General features: G+C 35.8%; 1 long non-coding RNA gene across 1 annotated transcript in view; it reads right to left on the reverse strand.

Annotated features, from left to right (window-relative positions):
• The window catches only part of LOC122813349, a 292,537-nt gene that overhangs the window by 243,571 nt on the left and 32,603 nt on the right, over positions 1 to 16,363 (reverse strand). The window contains exon 2 of the long non-coding RNA XR_006366667.1: positions 7,049 to 7,210. This is a non-coding gene — a long non-coding RNA (uncharacterized LOC122813349). The remainder of the gene's footprint in view (positions 1 to 7,048; positions 7,211 to 16,363) is intronic.

Genomic DNA, 16,363 nt, shown 5'->3' on the forward strand with positions numbered 1-16,363 from the left:
AACAAAATGTATATTCTTCCTGCTTTCCACTGTGATTGGATATGTCTAACATTCCAAAGATGTTCAACTACTTTTAGTAACATACCCTCTTTTGTCACTATAATAAATACTAATTCTGGGGTATGCTGAAACATCTGCTCCTTCACAAACTACCTTCCAATCCCATTCTGTGAGTACTGTCCCCTACTGAAAGCTCATCAATTCCCCTAATATTTTGAACAATTCTGTTGTTTTAGTCCTGAGGTCTATAGGTAGATAAATAGATAGATAGATAGATAGATAGATAGATAGATAGATAGATAGATAGATAGATAGATGCCATTATTCTTTTCCCAGGTAATTTTAAATTTTTCTCAAAAAAAATTTATTGAAATACATAAATTGAATAACTATTGAAAAATATAAATTAAATAGCAAGTTATTTTAACTTTTGATATGTAATTATGTTTGACTGCTGCTTCAATATCACGTGGCTGATCACTGATTTATTTCAGTAGCTGTTTTTCATGAAATGGTAGCTGTGATGAATTTGGGGGTATTATAAGAATAGGCTTGACATAAAAATATTTCTGCCAGTAAAAAATCCTGCATAAATTCAGTATTCTCTTTGCATAGACCTAGAAATGCAACCATAATAAAAAAGGCCTATATCTTCTTTTTATATTTCAGAGTTTACAAGCAGTTTCACTAAGTAAGTTTCAATACAAAGGAATGTTTCACTGAAGGATACAAATGACCTCAGTGAAATAACCTTCAGGCCAAATCACTGATAAGGATGAGATATGCTTATAGAGTATACAGAATATTTGGTACAAAAACAGAAACTGTTTAGATGATACAAGGCTTGGGAACCAAAGTTAAAGAGGCGTGCAAAACTTGTAGGAAATGTACAAGGTGTTACAAGTATTAGGAGAGATACCTTCTAGTCAGATGTCAGTTCAGTTTGGAAAAGATTGAGTATAGCTGTTCAGTTTTGATGCTCAGGAGATTAAGTACAGAAGTCAATTCAAATGTCCATCAGTTTAAAGGACAACAACGGGATTCTATTATTAAATGCTCAATGTCTCTGTCCTTTTTCTCCCTATCTATTGCCCCTGCTATGTATAAACAACACAGCATTTAAAATTTTTAAAACCCGTTCTCCCAAAAAAGGAAAAAAAACCTTTTAAACCTGTTTTTTCTGTGGGGGGGTTTCCTTTAAATATCCCTCCCTTTGCTGAGGTTCCCAATTATTAAAGTCATAAAAAACCAAAAATTGAAAACAGGGAAATTTTCTAAAATTTCCTTTCCCAAGGGAAAAAATGTGTTAAAACCCAATCTTATTAATTCAATCCCCCCCACCCATTTTCAAAATAAACCAAAAAATAAACTCATGAGTAATTTTTCTGAAAATGCAAAATTTCACAAAAGGAAAGCTAAATTTTTGGGATTTGACAGCCCGGGAAATTAAAAAAATGGGGGAATTAGTCCCCAAAAAAGGGGGAAAAATTAGGTTAAAAACAATTCCCAAATTTTTCCTTCAAAAGAACATATAAACAGAAAGCTGTTCCCTTGGCATTTTTCAGTTTGTGTTTTTTGGAAATCTTCAGTAACCCCAAGAAAGAAGACAACACTGCAGGTTATCAGTGTAATGGACATTATCCAGTTAACAGCAATGTATTGGAAAATTTTACAATTACCAAACAGGATGACAGACCTTCAAGTCTCAGTGTGACATGGGGCTAAAAATTGGAAGAATTTTAGGCCCAAAATTTTGTCGCTCATGTATATGGGCAACATTTAAATGTTCTGCTCATCTCTGGGTTATTGGAACTTAAAATATAAGGTCTACAAACTTCATGGGAATGTATGGCTAGGCTTCTAAAGCGACTCATGGATCAATAGCCTAATAAGTATGCATGAACCTATGGACATCTCGATAGCCTGACTCTTATTATCTAGATCAATACCAAGCAAACCTCAGTCTCCAAAATGACTTGGATATCTTTTGTTCCAGCTCTTCCCGGATACATGTATTATGCACACACATCGTCATAACCACACACCCAGACATCTCATTATGTCATGTCCCCAAAGTTATGGAAAATGCTGTACCATGTCACAAGATGAAGCATGACTGACAGCAATAGCTTTTTTTTCTTTCATTAGCTTTGTAACCACAGAATATTTGAAAAATGTTGATCAAACTACATAAAACTGGGGCCCCCTGCTTAGGATTAGACATATTTATAATTACATCATAGGTTCCTAGGTAGGTAAGAGGCTATCAACCCAAGGGCCTACATAAGCCTAGCCAACAAGGTTCCTTGGCTTACGCCACCCAAGAAAGTTATTTTCCTGTGCCACTGTCAAGCAGAGCCACAGAAGTGATCCCTGGGGTGTATTTCCTATTTCCCATCCACTCATCAAGATTTTTCTTGAAGAGTGCTAGTGAAGAACTTTGCTTGACATAGATGGGTAGCCAGTTCCAGAGTATGGGATGTCTCTGGGACAGGAATCTATCCCTCCAGCATGTCCTGTTTATTGTAGTGACAAGGTTTAGGTCCCTAGAGCATGTAGCTCAGAGGGATTGGGATTTCTTTAGGTGTAGCATGTCCAACAGCTCTGGGTTTGACATAGCTTTATATGTTAGGCAGAAATCACCTCAGAGTAGGCGATAAGCTACGGAGTAAAGCTGGAGTTTTTTATGAACTTTTTTTTCTGGAGTTACTAATGTAAATTTGAAAATGTGTTTAGTTCTGTTTGTAATCACTGTTATGATTCTATAATCTCTTGGAGCTTTTCTCCCCGGGCCTCCGCTGAAAATGGACATATATCCAGATGGACTTTCCCAATCAACAAATGTAAAATAAAATAAATAAATAAACTCTTTTTGAGATGGTCAGTGCAAGGCATTTGTTTGAGGCCAGTAATCCTCTTTGTGAGGTACTTCTGTGGCCTTTCCAGCTGCTGCAGATGTCTTGTGAGGTACATTCCAAAAGGGGCGTTAACAGATAGTTTTTCCTGCATCCCATGCTCATTGTATCCCTCCATTTTAGATTGTCTTATTTTTTGAGCTAAAGGCTCTTTGTATAGTACAGATATTAAAGGGAAAAGTAGTCACCCCTGCCTTTTACCTCTGGATACATTAAAACCTCTGATAGCCTTCATCTCACATTTATTCCATCTTGGGAGCACTCATACAACCCACTTACTAATTGTATCAGCTTGTTAGAAAAGCCACATTTTTGTAGAGTTTTCAACATATAATTCCTTCACACCTTATCAAAATCTTTTTTCAGCATCAAGATCTATCAATATAAAGTATTGGCCTGTGTTTTCCACTTCCCACCACATTATAACATTATTATTATTAATGTTATCAAATGTTTGTCACCCTTCAATAAAATCACATTGATCTTTATTTATTATATTTGGGAGTAAAGTTGCTACCCTCCTGGCTATAGTCAACATAAATACTGTGTAGTCATGCCTGAGAACTGATATCAGCCTAAAGGCCACTGAGTCTAGGGGATCATTGCCTTCTTTTGCTATTACAACGTCTGTAGGTACTTTCTAAGCAACAAGGGCTTGCACACCTTCTAAAAATGATGTTAAACATCACTAATTAAAACCAAATTAACAGTTGGGTTTCTATCTCCCAAATCTCCAAAGGGATGCCATCCAAGCCGGGGGAATTCCTTACTGTCTGATGTAGTATAGCACAAGTAATCTCCTCCTGATGAATATAAATATTTAACTGCCCCACCTCATTCTCTTACAACTTAAGTAATGTATGGTCTAGAACAAAGCTATTCATTTACAGATATTGCCTAATTTCTATCTTATCTGCCTTGTATAGTACTCAGTTGTAAAATTTAAATACATGAAGTATCTGTTTAGGTTGTCGGTTATTTCCCTTGTGCCGGGCTCTCTATTTTTGGTTAACATTCCTCCTACTTTCTGTTGTCTTAATCTTCTAATTAACAATTTCTGAGCTTTTGGGATATCAATGAAAAAAAAACTTTCTTTAAGTGTTACCATTCCATATTCATGCATGTAGTCTGGCTTCCTTCCATTTTGCACACATCCCTGCACCAGTTATTTTCACTTTGTTGTAATTGCTTTACAATCTGAACACTTTCTTTATACACTGTTTTCAGTTGACATCACTCCCAGTGCACGCTTTCCTTTACCTAAACTCTAGTCGTTAAAATAAATTTTAAAATATTCTACTCTTCTGCTAGAATATTAGAGTTCTCCATTAATTTATCTAACTATTCCTTCAGCATTTCTTTGACCCACTATTTAAAATATTTGTTTCTTAATAAGTGAACTGGGAATCACCAGTGTGTCTCTCTCTCTCAGTCTCCTGTATGAGAGTATTCTTGTTGCAGTTATTTCCAGTGGGGTGTGGTGGCTCACAATTAAGGAATGTGAATATATTCCTAATAGAATCCAGGCATTCCATAATAAGATAAACATTTATCAAATCAAGATTGTGATTTGTATCTGGAAAAACAAAATATATATTCTTCCTGCTTCCCACTGTGACTGGATATGTCTAACATTCCAAAGATGTTCAACTACTTTTAGTAACATACCCTCTTTTGTCACTATAATAAATACTAATTCTGGGGTATGCTGAAACATCTGCTCCTTCACAAACTACCTTCCAATCCCATTCTGTGAGTACTGTCCCCTACTGAAAGCTCATCAATTCCCCTAATATTTTGAACAATTCTGTTGTTTTAGTCCTGAGGTCTATAAGTAGATAAATAGATAGATAGATAGATAGATAGATAGATAGATAGATAGATAGATAGATAGATAGATGCCATTATTCTTTTCCCAGGTAATTTAAAATTTTTCTCAAAAAAAAATTTATTGAAATACATAAATTGAATAACTATTGAAAAATATAAATTAAATAGCAAGTTATTTTAACTTTTGATATGTAATTATGTTTGACTGCTGCTTCAGTATCATGTGGCTGATCACTGATTTATTTCAGTAGCTGTTTTTCATGAAATGGTAGCTGTGATGAATTTGGGGGTATTATAAGAATAGGCTTGACATAAAAATATTTCTGCCAGTAAAAAATCCTGCATAAATTCAGTATTCTCTTTGCATAGACCTAGAAATGCAACCATAATAAAAAAGGCATATATCTTCTTTTTATAATTCAGAGTTTACAAGCAGCTTCACTAAGTGAGTTTCAATACAAAGGAATGTTTCACTGAAGGATACAAATGACCTCAGTGAAATAACCTTCAGGCCAAATCACTGATAAGGATGAGACATGCTTATAGAGTATACAGAATATTTGGTACAAAAACAGAAACTGTTTAGATGATACAAGGCTTGGGAACCAAAGTTAAAGAGGCGTGCAAAACTTGTAGGAAATGTACAGGGTGTTACAAGTATTAGGAGAGATACCTTCTAGTCAGATGTCAGTTCAGTTTGGAAAAGATTGAGTATAGCTGTTCAGTTTTGATGCTCAGGAGATTAAGTATAGAAGTCAATTCAAATGTCCATCAGTTTAAAGGACAACAACGGGATTCTATTATTAAATGCTCAATGTCTCTGTCCTTTTTCTCCCTATCTATTGCCCCTGCAATGTATAAACAACACAGCATTTAAAATTTTTAAATTGACTGTCTCTCTCCACTAGAACAGTACCTTACTGTACTGTGGTGGTTTCACTTTCAAAAAACGTTTATCCTGCCATTGCTGCAGTCTCCAATTCATTGATGTCATCAAGGTCACTGAATACAGGTAGTTTTCTGCCCAGTTTCCTCCCCACACTGACATCACCCTGACTGTCCTAAAAACCCACCCATGCTGTGATGTCACAGCTCCCCAATCCTTCCCCTACCCATACAGAAAGTAAAGGCCAGAACATGGAAACAGTACATGAGTCAAGTCTCCTGCTGTGAGCTGTCAATCACAGCAAGTAACAGCTCAAATTATCCTTAGCACTTTGACAGCTAGGAAAGTTAGGTGTAAAAAGGGATGGGAGATGAGTCAAAGTAGTACAATTCAGGCTTAACAAAAACAATTCAGTTTAGCCATTCTAAAAAGAAGCATCAATAAAAAGCACTTTGAAAGTCTGTTCTGTGGCATTTGCACTGTTTGTGTTTTAAGTAGTCATTGAACAGCATGAAATGTTACTTAAAACTAACTGACTGAGACAGCAGTGTATGCATGTAAAATAAGTACAATGACAGGAGCTTTACGAAGAAAGAGGCCAGTGTGATGTAACTTTTTACAGATGAGTACTACATTTTGGAATACCTAGTGGCAGACTAAACAATCAGAATTACTTCAAGATGCCAGACTCCATGTGATCAGACTCAGAAATTACGTATAAAAATATTTAAAAACCTGTAAATCATCCCAGAGTGGTGTTAAAATGTAGGAAACACCAAACCATAATGTAATAAACTCATGTTTTTGAGTCTGTGGGTGTGGTTCTCCTTTAAATATCCCAAAATCAGTTTAGATACTCAGAGGATTTAATACAGATATTCAAAAGTCAGTAAAAGTCCAAAAACTATAGAAAACAGTGCAGTTTGTCTAAATTCTGCCTTTACAGAAAAAAGGAAATAATGTGTATAAGACGTGTTCAGATCTTATTGAATTACTATATCTACCTCCACTGTATGTTGCTACTACATTATAAACCACCTTTATCAATCTCTTAGTGAGTAAATAATTTTATTCTGAAAGGTGCAAGACGATTTGACACATAAAGGAGAAGCTGAGATTTTTGGCATTTGTCAAATATAGCACTGGGCAATTAAAAGATAATGACATTCAGTCCATTTCTTAAATGGGACAAATATTGATGGTTAAAGTGTGTACCACAATCCCATAGTAAACCTGCAGACAGACTATGCGTACTTTACAGAACAGCAGTGTTCCTTAAGAGCATTACTTCAGTAAAAATCTACAGTAAAGTACTGGAAATCTTCAGTAACCCCAAGAAAGAAGACAACACTGCAGGTTATCAGTGTAATGGACATTATCCAGTTAACAGCAATGTATTGGAAAATTTTACAATTACCAAACAGGATGATAGACCTTCAAGTCTCCAGTGTGACATCAGAGAGGCAAGGGAATCCTTACAAGAGGGAGTTCAAAGAAGCTGCAAGATGCCTGGATGCCTTCTCAATGCCCCTTCAGCTTTCCTCATGTGAGAGTTCATTTTTATTAATGCATTTTATAGCTAAATCAGACAGGAAATCTCAGGTAAGTTCAAAGACTTTTTTCAGTAAAAGCATCAGTAAGCATACATTTTATAGCTATGTCAGACAGTGAATGTAAAAACAGTTTAAATAATTCTACAGTAAATGTACCAGTAAAAGTGTGATTTAAAGTTAAAAATAGGGTAAAGTAGCCTAAAAAATGTGATCCAGAAATATTGCTTTAAATTTAAATGGTATCAGTCCATGAATGTCAAATCTTTCTAGATGCAAAAGGATTAAAATACAGAAACAAACTGTAATGAGTGAGGTAATGGAGCCTTATGATCCACAATATGAATGTGTTTATAGAACCAACAGTATTTTATGCTTCTTATATCAGTATAGCTTTAAATTTAAATAATGTGCAAATTGTAACACATTCTTTTTTACAGTCTTTAGAAAACAATGTAAATGCTACAACATATGTAATTCAAAATGTAGAGTTAAGTAGCAATATTGCAAATACAGATCAGCCTGACATAAACACAGTGTACATGACATGCACATTTCAGGACAGAACACAGAGCAGACATTTTCAGTGTCTCAGGTTAACATCAACTGTATGATTTCAGACACAAGTAATCAGGATGTAATCAATTCTAATTTCTTGTTTTCAGAAGCAAGTACAAATATTGCACTGACAGGAGATAAGAGTGCAGAGACTTGTGACAGTCCTTCAGAAGCAGATCAGCCTGATACAGTAAACATAAGTGTAAATAATATACAGACTTCAGGGCAAAGTAAGGATGCAATGTCTTCCATACCTCATGTCAATGTTGTTAATAGTTCTATAGAAAATGATTTTTGAAATATCTATAAAGGGTGTAGCAGGCCCGCACCAAACCAGATGACTTCAGGACAAAGTAAAAAAGAAACACATACCATAGCTCAATTAAATGTCATTAATAATTTTATAGAAAATGATTTTTAGAATATCTATAAAGGGTATGGCAGTCCAGCACCAAACCAGATGATTTATCTAACATCATTTAAGGCAGAGAGGAAAGACAGATCATATATTTCATTGTTTACAGCAGTGGTTCCCAATTTTTTACGATTCTCGGCTCCCTTGCTGAATCCAGGTTTTCCCAAGGTGCCCCCCCCCCAAGGCATGCATAAAGTGCATATTTCATTTATTTATTTGACATTTGTTTAACAAGGCTGCCCGACTGGACTAGGAGACCTGGGGAGAAAAGCTCAAAAGTACAATAAAAAGACAATTATCAAAAAAAAAAAGTGTACATTCTGCTTAACAGCATAACACTGATCTACTATGGTTGAGAGGTAAGCAAACCTAATGGCAACCTTATTAACTTTAAGTTTATAAGAGCAATATTTAAAATCTGTCCCTATTATTTGACTCTGTCCAGCATACCTCTCAACTGTTGCACAGATGTAGCCAGAAAAGGATATTCGGTAACCAGACCTTATAATACTATCCCAACCCCACTTAACATTAAAAACACCCCTAGAAACATTGCCCGGTAAATACTTCTAAAATGTATACATCATTTTCACTCATTGCCCCCTTAAAGTCATGATTTTTTACTTTATTTTCATTATTATATATATATTTTTAAGAAAACTACTCATGTATTTCTTCATGCTGTGCAAAGACCTCTAGTGCTAACAGTTTAGACCAGACCCACTTTATCATCAATCCTACTTGTTAATTTCACCATAAGCTTTTTTTTTACCTTAAGGTCACTGGACTATCCGAGTACTGACAAGAAAAACAGAAATTCTATTAATGCTGGATAAAAAATAGCATACATTTCCAACAATGTGTTCACATCTCTTCCTTAAGTAAATCCAACAAGACCTGAAAATTCTGTGTGCAGTAGGGTGAAGCTGTACTGTCCTGCTCAGCAACTAAATTTACAAATAAATATTTGAGAATAAGAATTTTACAGCCAGATGTGTTGTCTGTCCAAATATGTATGCACGTGTGTGTGTGTGTGTGTGTGTGTGTGTGTGTGTGTATATATACATATGAACAGTACAGAAAAACAAATTTATTTAAGCATCTTTTCATTACAGGACACAGTACACAGCCAAACATAAATATCCAAGACGACATTCGCTTTAACCCAAACACCACACTGTAGCTTGACTTTTAGCAAAAGAATTTCAGACTGCATGAAATGTGTGACAGAATTTTACAAATCCTGCTTCTGAAAACTTTCCTGGAGCTGTATTTCACAAGGAAACAAAGAGCAGGTTCAATACTCCACACAGGCTGTCGAATCATCTCACACTGCTGCAAACCCTGCTCTGTTGTCAGCAATAGGTCTTACTTGATCATGGCCAACGCAACCTTGAAAATCAGTAAGTAAAAAAATCTGGTCCATAAAAAAATTAAAGAGCAACCAATCAGAAAACACAAGCTTACCTCTACAACACGCTAGTTTTACAGCACTGATAAATGCTTCTCTTTAAAGTAGATCAGCAAAGCATAATAGTAGTTAATAGTACTACACTTCCTTTTCAAAGTTATTCAGTTTTAAAAAACAGTTTGCTCACCTTGTTTGCTGTCACAGCAAAGTACTGCATGTTCTGTAGGAAACTGATGTCCCCAGGTATGGAGCTTAAGTTATTGTGGCTGAGATCCAGGAAGCGCAGTTTACAACAAAAAAAAGCTGAACAGGAATCTTTTTGATTTGGTTGCAGTTGAAGTGCAGCCATTCCAGACTAGTCAAATTACCTATCTGAATGGGAATGTAAGCAATCTGATTATACCACAGTTTAAGGCAGGTGAGACGATGCAGCTGCCACCACCACGAAGCATATATCCACTTGTTCCCAGCTAAACATTTGGAACATTGAGCAGCCGGAAATAGACACAAGCTCGATTCCAACAGGCTGGCAGTCATCTTATGGAGTTGATGTCATCACGTGTGTGATGATGTCAGCTCAAAAAGCCAGGATTTAATTTTTTAAAAACTAAAAGTGCCGGGAAATAAGGGGTGCCACACATTAGTTTGTGGCACCCCTGTGAGGAAGGTGTGGCTCCCCAGGGTGCCACTGTGTACACTTTGGAACACCTGGTCTACAGGAAAGGAATTATGAAATAATTTACTGATTAATACAAACACATCAGTTTCAGTTCACACAGCCATCTATCGGAGGACACAAGTACAGTTATAATGGTGTCAGGATTTGAAGGGTCAAAGGTTACAGCAGTGAGCATTGCTCAGTGTGACAGTACCATAGTAAGTATGGACATGTTGTCAGAGATAAATGTTGTTTTAGACTCCAGTAACAGGATTTCATGGGGAAATAAAAATGGTGCAGAAAGTACGGCAGCGCAAACAGAAGATAATTGTAAGAATTTGTGTGCAGTAGATTGTGCAGATGATGTACAGAATTTGTAAAATCAGTTACTGCAGGAATATGCAGATTTATGGGCTAAAAAAATAGTTCTGGTTCAGTTACCACAGCTGAAGTGCAGACAGAAAACTCGTTACATTTTCAGAAACAGTAATTTATTCTCAGAGACTGGAAAGGAAAAGGTAATATAGTAAAATAATCAGCTCCATTCAATTCACTTTTATGGTCAGAAAAGAAAGATGGCAGTTACAGGCTGGTACTTACAGATGAAATTAGTAAATATATACACCATTCTGATAGCATGGTCTCTGTATGGTACACCAGAAATGACAGTCAAATTAAATCCATAGAATAAATGATTTACAGTTACAGATCTGGCAGATGAATGTTTTGCTATTGTTTTGTTTCAGCAGATGTCGTCAAAACCATCAAATTACAGTAATAAAGTGTTATACTGCATAAATAATATATTGATCCAGACAGAGACAGAAAAAGAGCATTTACAGATATGTTTTGCTACTTTTGCAGACTATAGAATTTAAAGCCAGTGTTACATTTTTAAAAGTGACAGTACATTCAAAGGTTTGCATCCCATGCAAGAAGAGAGTATAACATAAATACTGTGTGCCAATGAAGCCACAGGTTCAAATCTCATGTAAGGAAAGAATGCAATGTAATTTACTGTATGAGGAAACTTCACATGCTTGTAAAGGACAGGCAAGTAAAGCTACAGAGTCAGATCAGTTCAATTATATTAGTAAATGTGTTTATGTAAATAGTTCAAAATTTTATACATTTCATGCAGGAATTGCAATTTACCAGAGCACACCGGAGTTATCAGATGGTCAGCTCAGAGAGCTGAATTAAAGACAGTACTGCATGTTATTAAACAGCATAGTAAATAATAGTTAAATATTATTAGGGACAGGTTTCACACTGAAACAGTTCTTACTATGAATCTGGAAATTTGGGCTACAAGAAAAACTGTAGACAGTGATGATAAATCTTAGCAGCATTCAGAAATACTGAAGGAGTTAAATGAAGTCAGCTGAAAGAACAGAAACATGTAAGGTAGTGGGAAGACATCACTTCAGACTGAACATTTTTTTTTCTATAAATTACGGTCTGAGGGTCACAAGGTAAAAAAGTCAATAGTTAAGATTAATTTTGTTGTTGTTGTGTTTTTTGGCTTTTCCTGGTTAGGGGTCGCCAAAGCGGAACTCCGGTCGATTTTTACATACCGAGTTGCCAGCTCTGATGCACAACCTTCAACTAAGGTACACCCATTCACGCATGTCTCCACACAGAAGACGCTTTAGCTGAGAATCGAACAGGACAACGTCTTACTGTGAGGCGACAACGCTACCGCAGCACCACCACCTCAGTAGTTAGGATTAATTTTGTAAAGGTGCAAAAATGCAAAAAGAAGGCTGAAGAATACGTACAGTGTCTGGTTGGGTCTATATTACATAACTGAAGAGACACTTCTTAGAATATGTAATCATCGACCCTTAAACACAAAAATGCAAAAACTGCAAATGGCCAAAACCGCAAATTTTTTCATAGGGAAAAAATTTGCGGGGCCATAGAAACAAAACAAACACTTCAAATTTAATGTAAGTGGGGGTCTTTGCCTCCACACCCCCTAACTAAATATACCAACTCCAAGATCGTTCTACATTGGGGTAATGGGTAAACTCCAGGAACGGCCAACTGAATTTTTTCCCTAGGAAAAAATTTGCAGTTTTGGCCGTTCGCGGTTTTCGCATTCCGGTGTTTAGGGGTCGATGATTACATATTCAAAGAAGTGTCTCTTCAATTATGTAATATAGGCCCTGTCTGGTTACTACTTTAGCTTCATTTGAGTTGTGACAGGGAGAAAAATGCCACCGAATTTTCCATTTAATTCAGTATGAAGTTGCAGCCTATTTCACTATTATGCCTTATCAGTTTGGTTACAGATGTACAAGAATCGATTTCTTTGTAATATAGGTTCATTTCAAGTAGGAGAAATGTATATAAAGTTAGGGAAGCAAGTATAATTATTAAAACTGCAAATATTATTTTAAGAACCTGATACTGCTTTTTTTTATATTTTTACTTTATCAGATATTATACAAAAAGGACATATTTATTACAAAAAATTTTCTTGATGCAGTTTCATTTACAAGTTTATTACAGGTTTAAGATAGTCTGGTCACAGCCTTGTTAGAAGGGTTATAGGAGAGATTTGTAGGCCAAACTATCTACAATAGAGACTGGATATGGACAGCAGAGGACACTAGGGTGGCTTCTCCATTACATCAGCAGGGACTGGAACAATATAAAGTAAGGCTTAAACCTGGTAAGAGCTGTTGTGTACCAGATGTATCAAGATCAACAGAAAAGCTAGAAATGAAGATTATTTTTTTCAATGTTTCTTTAAATATAAATGAAATATAATTAACTGCATAGACTATTCAGTACATATGCAGCATGCTAATTTGATTTTATGTAAATGTGTTTTGGTTACTGTGAGGATAGGTGAAAGCTGCTAGCCTAGCCAGATAGAATTTTGTAGATAATTATATAATTTGTAAATATTAGTGTAAGCCATAGGCTTGTTCTCTTAAATGTGAAAAGACTACATTGGATATTGAACTGCAAAAATGTAACAACAGTGCACTCTGCTGTAAGAAAGCTAAGTCAAGCATTTTATGACTATCTTTGATGTCAACATCCGGAGCTGATATGTCTAGAGGGAAGCATCCTGCCTATTGTTTTAAGACCAGAGTTAATGGCTAGAATGTGCATGGATAAATGTCCCTTATTGCTCTGGTTTCTGACCAGGTATAAAGAATGTAAATGTAGTTTCTGTTAGCCTGGGAACACCAGAGAAGTGTGAAGAATTATGTCATGTGAAGCAGCTCTGTGTTATCAGTTTAAAGTGAGAGAATCAGACAGCTCAGAGCATTTTGTCTTGAGAACATCTAACATCACCACTCTGCCTATTCTATATGTAAGTTATTTAGAACTGTGTTTTCTCTTAGATATAGCTAGGGGAATAGGAAGATTAAACTAGTTTGTTTTTCTGTGATGTCAGAACTTTTCTACGGTATTATGTGAAATATTTCTCTGTGATCTCTGAACTCTTGAATAGCATTGTGTAGTAAGAAGTATTGTCTTGTGTTTTTATTAATTATTATTAAATATTTTTAAACTTTTCAACTGTGGCTGTTTTGTGTAGAGATAATTTAAGCTCTAAGAGTACATCGCATGTATATAGTGATAGCGTACCAAGTCACTCCAAATAAGTCTTGACAGTTAGTTTGCTCTTACCATTTGGATAATAATATTGCACAGTAATAATTGGACACCCTTTTAAGGGCCTTTGAGTAGCTGATAAATATTAGCTGGGTGGTGGCAGTGATTTCTACCATATAGTCTGGGTAAAAGGGGCACAGCTATGTGCCAGCCTTCCCCAGGAGTGCCTGTGTGGTTGTATAAACTCTTATCTCAAAGTGTGTGTGTGTGTGTGTGTGTGTGTGTGTGTGTGTGTGTGTGTGTGTGTGTGTGTGTGTGTGTGTGTGTGTGTGTGTGTGTGCGTGTGTGTGTGTGTGTGTGTGTGTGTGTGTGTGTGTGTGTGTGTGTGTGTGTGTCAGCTACTTGGGCAGTGACATGAAGCACTTGTTGGACAGAGAGGGTGCTGGAGGCTTTAGCTTGCCCACTAAGCTGGGATCTGGACCCTATAGCTATGCCAGTGGGGAGTCTTATTGGGGACCTGGAGAGAAAGGGGAGAGACCAGCCCCAGACTGACTGTGATCTCTGTGTGCTCTTAAGGGAAATTGCACTTTACTGTGTGTGTATTTATTATCCTTTCCTTATATGGATGCCCCTCACTGGTGTTAGTGGTGAGGATTGAGGCTCCTAGATTGCTGGGCCAGTGCACGGACATCACAGTTACTTAAAGAAAATAATTCTTTACAGTTAGGACATGTATATAATATAGATGCAGATGTTTATTTATGCAGATGAATTTAAAGTTAAAGCAAGTATAGTACAGATATAAATGTGTATACATGCAAAATTGTGACATCACAACATGAAGTATTTCAAACTGATGCAAAAAAGGTATTCCTTTAGTGTTAGTTTAGCTAGAAATGAAGAAAACATACTTCTAATATTATAGCACATAAAAATTTAAAAGTTAAATATATACAATGTTTAAGACACAGATATAAAATGCAGACCTACTAGTACAGCACATATAAATGTAATATGTAAATATACATGATTATTACTTAAAACTTTAACAAATCTAGCTCAGATTTATAGAAACAAGTTAATATACTATATGGTAATTATACTTATTTTGGCATTTGTTCCAGTTTCTCAGTTTGTTGATAATGTGTACTTAAGTTTTTCTGCATTTAGCCATTTTAGTTCTTCACTGGCCAGTGCTGTTTACTTTCAATTCTTTCAGGATTCATTTGCTGTATAAATTGATCCACTTTGCTTCTGTGAGCATGAAACCGTCTACAGACTTTGTTTTCAGTCTCTTGGAGGTGTGCTTTTAGTGACTCATTCTTAGCTTGCACATTCTGATATTTTAGTTTTGGGTCAAGCAGGCTAATGTAAGTCTATTATGGCTCCTGCCACAATATTTTATTTTCACTTTGTAAACACAGAATCTCAGCTTGTGTCTGAGACTGACTTTTCTTTTATCTTTCATGTTCCAACAGCAGTCACTTTGTTGTTTTTGATTTGTGATGAATTTCACTTTTTCTACTTCTACAGTATATTCATAGTCTTTTGGACAAGTCATCCATTTCATTGACTATTTTATTTTCTCAGATCAGAGTCAGACAACAGCCATGCAGAACTCTATGTTATTTTTATTTATTCTCAGAAACCATCGAGTCCATCTCTGCTATTCGTTATCTCTGCATAAAACAGTACCACCTGGTTGCACTAGCACCTCTTCACTCTCAGTGCTCTAATGTAATCTTGTAAAGTTATACAGCACTGAAAAAGATTCTCATTGATGTTCACTTGTTCTCTTGCAGATTTCCACAGATTTTCCTACAAGTACTAATTCTTAACAACATGCTCAAAACAAGTACTTCCCTTCCCTATCATTTATTTCAGCTCTCAGTAATAGGTTTCCTTCATTACCATCACTTATCTCCATTCACTTAGAACCTTTAGTGCCAGAGTTATTACTTTAAACCAAGGATGCTCATCAGTCATACTGTCCCTGTGGCATATGGGTTATGTACCTGCACAAACCCAAACAGGTAACTTTCCAGAACTCACAATATCCTCCTATAACTCCCTGTGATAAGGTATTGGCTAAGTCAGTCCTATTAGGGGAAGCCTAACCCCTGTCAGAAAGTGAGTTATTCAGTCCTTTAGTGTCAGCTATAATACTTACCCAGTTGAATCTCATCAGCAGCCTCTATTGGTAGATTACATCTTCCAGACACATATAAGATCTTTTGGGGAACTTTCTTTCCTCTTTATTATTGTATACTTTTGATTTCTATTTTATTAAAAAATAATTGTGTGTGTGTATATATATATATATATATATATATATATATATATATATATATATATATCGCCCTTGTCATTGCTTTGTCAGATATAAGTTATACATATAAGTAACAAGTAATATGTATTTTTCTATTTTTCATATAAAAAGCCATGTAAATTACATTGAAGGCATTAGTCCAAGAGCACTTACACAGACCACATTCAGAAACAGTGATTGGAGCAGTGGTACATACACAGTCTCTTCTCATCATTCTGCTTTTCCCTATCAA

The sequence above is a fragment of the Protopterus annectens genome, chromosome 10.part0 (assembly GCF_019279795.1).
Source record: "Protopterus annectens isolate FY-2018-M chromosome 10.part0, PAN1.0, whole genome shotgun sequence".
NCBI lineage: Eukaryota > Metazoa > Chordata > Ceratodontiformes > Protopteridae > Protopterus > Protopterus annectens.